This window comes from Pagrus major, chromosome 12, assembly GCF_040436345.1.
Source record: "Pagrus major chromosome 12, Pma_NU_1.0".
NCBI classification, from domain to species: domain Eukaryota; kingdom Metazoa; phylum Chordata; class Actinopteri; order Spariformes; family Sparidae; genus Pagrus; species Pagrus major.
The window spans coordinates 20,896,038-20,901,562 of record NC_133226.1 but is presented as its reverse complement, the minus strand read 5'-3'; positions in this window follow the sequence as shown (position 1 = coordinate 20,901,562).

Genomic DNA, 5,525 nt, shown 5'->3' with positions numbered 1-5,525 from the left:
CTAGCCGCCTGCCTGCGCAACCCCATGTTCTTCCGACGGTGAAGAAACCTGAAACGACCAACTGAAAATATGACAAAAAAAAAAGAGTAAAGATCAAAATGAATATATTAAGAGCAAAAAACACGAGTCATGGAAAAATCTGAAATGATGAAATCTAAAGAAGCCTGTGCATTCATTCAAAAACAGCAGTGGTATTTAAACTGAAGTAAATGAGCTGAGATATATGTTAATGATCCTCTAGTTGCTTTGCTTATATTACCCCACATATCTTGTATATGGCATCCGAACAAAAACGACCAAATGCTTCGACTTGCATCTCCTGTAAAGTGCGTATTGGCTGGCTGCTGGTCTCCCAAATCCTTACAAGAAGCATTTATGCGCCAATCATTGTGGCAAGGTGGGCTGCCATTTTGCCCATCACTACTGTACAATACAAACTTCATTCTCCTACCCCCCCCTTTCCCCACCCTTATGTAACAACACTGCTGTATTTTAACCTCTAGGCTCGGTCTTAGACATCCCCATCCGACACTGATGTAAGGTTGCCTGATTTGTGTGTTTTTATGTGGTTATTCTGCAGGGACACGCGGCCGCTCTCACCCAGAGCGGCGCCCCCTGGGCTACTTGTAAATAATGTAATTCTGTACAGTTGAAGGGCACACGGAGTGGGACTGACGGCCAGTACACTGGGAGTTTTTTTTTTCTGACTAGCGCACCTTGCCACATCACTGCTTTCCACCTCAGTTGCCCCTGCCTATCGCTGTAGTCCTGCATGATTAGGTTTAAAACAATGCTAATCTCACTGTATGCTAAAACAAGTCTGTATAGGGACTTTTGTTTATATACGATGTAAACTAACTCCAGACATGAGGGGGGTCTGGTCACAGGAAAGGACTGTGTGTGAGAGTGTGTGTGTGTGTGCGTGTGTGTGTGTGTGTACGTGTGTGATAACCACAGGCAAGCCATTATTAAGACATTAGTAAATGTCAGGGCTGAACTGGGACTTAAAGGGTCAGTACACTCAGTAGAGTGAATTATTTTGATTGTGCTCAGACTTACGGAGTTTAAAAAAGTCTGATTTGTGTGTAATGTCCCTTTTATTTCTCCTGGCAGTGAGTGATTGGTCCCTCCACCACCCCACGGGCTGTCCCACAGCCCTGCATGTCATTGTGTACCATTAACCCCTCGTAGGCAGAGGAGGTCGGTCTGTTTCACTGTGGTGTTACCACACGGAGACTCTTCTTATTTATTTGACTGAAACATAGACGGCTTTTAGAAAGAGACACAGATGATGCAGTCGGTAGTTCAAAGACAGGCGATGAGTGTTAACCTCGTAGCAAAGCTCTAAAGTAAAGATGCACATCATAAAAAAAGTCCACGAAAAAGGAACTGGACAGAGGCTCCCCCAACTACATTATTTCTCAGCTGGAAGATTTATTTATTGATTGATTTATTTTGATAGATGGAACCTGAATATGGCAAGTGCCTTTTGGAATGAAGCATCGCAAGTGCAGAAGTTATATAAATTTTTTTTTGGTATCTTTTTTCCTCTGCTTCTTCTTTTTCTGCCTTAAAACTATCCGAATCCCCAACCGCCCAATATTTAAGACGCTTTACTTTAGGTTTTAGCTCTTGAAAGTGAGCTTTTGTGGTGAGAAATCGAACGGCTTTCATCTGATTGTATGGCTTAAGGCATCCTCATGCTAGTTTTTACACAACATGACATGGTTTTCTGCCACTTTGCATATTGATTTAATTTAACTCCTCCTTTGAACTGAATCCATCTCCATGAAATAGTGTGACACAGTGTTTTTGTGGCACAGTGTGTTTGGGAGACTGAAGTCATCATCCATCTGATGTCCATCCCCATTGAAAACACTCGAATGGCACTCAAGTCGAGCACGTACCTCCTCAAAGGTCCAACAGTCCCCTTTATCAGCATCGACTTGTCCTCACTCACTGATACCAGCCACCTAAATACACCTGATTTTTTTTTAAAATCAAGATCCATGCATTATTACCTGAGAAATTAACGAAAATGTCAAAAGACGCCCGAACTCAATGTTAAAGAAAGTGAGAAAGAAATGACTTGACGTGTTCATTTTATCTGGATCCTCACCAAACTTCAGCGGGGTCTGTTCCGGGCTGAGACCCAACAGACACCTCCTTGATAACATATTTTTTTCAACTCGCAACTAAGTGAGTTAGCACCAGTTTTCGAATGTGCAATCGTTGACTGCAATTACAGTGTTACTACAGCTTTCTTTGCATGCTTTAGATAAAATACAATCCAACCAACAAGTCAATCTATTAGTTGTTTATTCGTGCACGCTTGGTCGGTTAATGGGAAAACAACCCTTAAAAGGAAATCTTTTAAGCCTTAAAAGGAAAGCAAAGAAATCATTTCTGTTGTAACATGTCTGCTGTTTAGGAACTGTGAGCCGTGTTTGTGTGAACGAATCAAACACAGCAGATTTTCCTCACATTAGTCTGCGTAATAAATCGGATTACCTGTCTCGCGATTAGGGTTGAGACTTTAACCAAAATATTATGGTTGCACGGTATCACTGTAAACATTATGACACTGTTAGTTTCATTATTATAAGCCACAAAGACCTTTAAGGGACTGAAAACGGAAGGGTTTATTTGTCTGAGCAAAATATTCTGTCCTGACAGACATGAAACTTGATTTAAACTTGAAATATAGACATTTTTAATAACGCAAGTACAGTACAATTCAATGTCATATATAAGCAAATGCACATGGTATGATAACTATTAACTTTAATACCACTTTGAAACTGATATATCGCTGCAACCCTACACTGTAAATGCGACTTTATTTAAAAGATTCGAGGAAACTCATCACCTCAAAATTACCAAGTAAAGCAGTCTAATCATTTCAAGTTGTTTAAACCTTTCAGCTCGTACATCTTCAATTTAATAGCCCACTTTACTTGGTATTTCTGTGGTAATCGGTTTCCTCACTTGTTTCAAGCAAGGTCAACTGTTAAAATATACAGTGCACTCACTCAACTTGACAATCAGCTGACTGACGACGTAGAAAAACAAGGTTTCTGGACAAAGAACACACTTGAGGATGCTTTCACTGTCCCTTAATGAAACAAACAGGGACGCGTGTGTTTGTCTCGAGCATGTCGAAAACACCATTCACAGCAATTTCTATAAATATCACCGTAATTCCAACTTTAGGAAACCGCACTGCTCTACAGTAAGTCTAGAATTAAAAGTTCAATCCAAGTCATGACATTGTTAAAACATGCTTTTCTTAACATGTCTAACTGTATCAGTGTAGCTGTCACTGTACATAAAATCCAACCCCACCCCCATAACTTGGAATAGCTACTTCGTTAACACTCGTTCTGCCGGTGGCTTGTATACAGTGAACCACACACAGATATATACCTTCACAGAGCTCAGAGGGTAACCGAGGGTGTACAGCGTCTCCAGAATAAGCTACGGCTAGCTCGGCTTTTCTGTTCAGGGTCTGGCCAGGGCGATCCTTCAAAAACAGGGTGAAATTCTTTGTGTTTTGAAAAATGTTTCTCACTCACAGAGTGGTCTCGTGTTCGAGTCCTCCACCACGAACACTCACGGTACTGTTGCAGTTACTCTACAGGGCATTTTTTAACCATCCCGACTACATTTTTCCTTTCCTTTCTTTCCATGTTCTGGTCACTGAGTACAAATACTACAAAGAAATATGTTCTTTTTTTCTGTCTCTGAATGTGATCTTTTTTATAAGACATCCCTCAAGACAATTATGTTGTAACAAAAAGGTGCTTTTGGAAGAAGTAGAGATGATTTTAAAGACCGAAGCAGCTGGGTCGTCAGCGCTGAATGTAGAAATGTTTTCACTCACGTCATTGCTGCTCTGCTTTGTCATCAGTGTGCGTGTGATTTCAAGTTAACCAGCACTGAACACAAACCGTCCGTAGGGTCGAACCCCTCTCAGTACAGCATCACGACGTTTGTGGGATTTGCTTTTTAAGAATGTTTGATGGAGCGTCAGTACAGTCACGTGTTTGGAAGTAGTTCATGTGTGTTTTTCATGTTCAGTCACTTAAACTGTAGAATTAGAAAATGTGGCAAACTACCACTCCTGCGACCCATTGCGTCACGAGGGGACTTCAAACGATCCCCTGTGGATTCAGGATGAGCCAAATTCATGTTTTTTCATTCAGCCATAATATTATTGCCAATATGAAACACGTCACACGTTAGGAAACACCTCGTACTCAGCTGTGCCAACGTGACATCTTTTGGACTCAGTACTGGTGATTTCCTCAGCTTATTGATTTCCTTTTCTTTCAAGTCATATTGTAAATAACAACAATCCAACAACGCAATAAACACTTTATTGCACTCAAGACAGGGAGGCAAGCTACTGCAAGGGTCAGGTGATGCTACAAAATGTTACGAGTCTTAAATGTGGACTGAAATGATGATGAAACCCTGTATAGCTCATCTGAATCAGGTGATGTTGTTCTTTCGATTCTTTTACGATTCCTTCTCTCTCTCTCTCTCTCTCTCTCTCTCTCTCTCTCGTTTCTTTTACTCCGTGCTGTTTTAATGAAATCATTCTTTTTTGTCAGGTTGAAAAAGATAAAGAAAAAAAAATAATTAAGAAATTGTATCTGTTTCACGCTGATCTCGAAGCTTCAGGCTATAGCGTTTCAAATAAAGTCAAAACAAATGCAAAAGAAAAAGAAAAAAATTACTGAAAGCTGTTACTGTAAACACAACATTTTAAAGGAACTGTGTATGTATAAATAGTATATGTATGTGATTGAAAATAAACAAAACCTTTGATCTTGGACTACGGTGTAAGTGTTTTCTTTTACCTGAAGTGATTTGCAGTGTGTGAGTCCCACCTACACAGACTCTGAACCCTCATGGACTGAGTTGACTTCACCTGGTGAGAGTCTGAGTCAAAGAGGCTGCAAGGGGCCGGGATGGCATCATTAGGAATGGGACAGCACTTTGTAAAGCTTATTACCTGCCTCCCCTGGTAACCCATGGTAACCCTGTTAACACTGCAACACAATGAACTGTGGGCATTTCCCTCAGGCAAAGTCTTTAGAAATACTGACTTACAGAGTCAGTAGTCCTGAAGAGCTCAAAATGTCTCTGAGAGAGCCCTCAAGATCAGACTTACCTAGAACAAGCCTCAAGTCTGTGAGTGTGGACATTGTGATTGGGCCTAATTCAGTTTCCGGCCCTCTTACACTCCTTTTCTACCAATTAGCTCTGGTTCTTCGAGACCGATTTTCCAGCTGAACCATTGTAATCAAGGATGCCTCATCAACTTAAAGTATTCCACGTGGCACAGCAAAGGTAAACAGTAGCAGCGAGATTGGCAAAAGGCATGGATTACCTGCAAGATTTTGTTTTGTTATGACAGATACTTGTTTTAATCTTAAACTGACTTTGACTGTCTATGAATGACAAGAAGACGAAGAAGACTATGGCCTTCTCCATCCTAGGGCAGTTTAAAGGGCAAA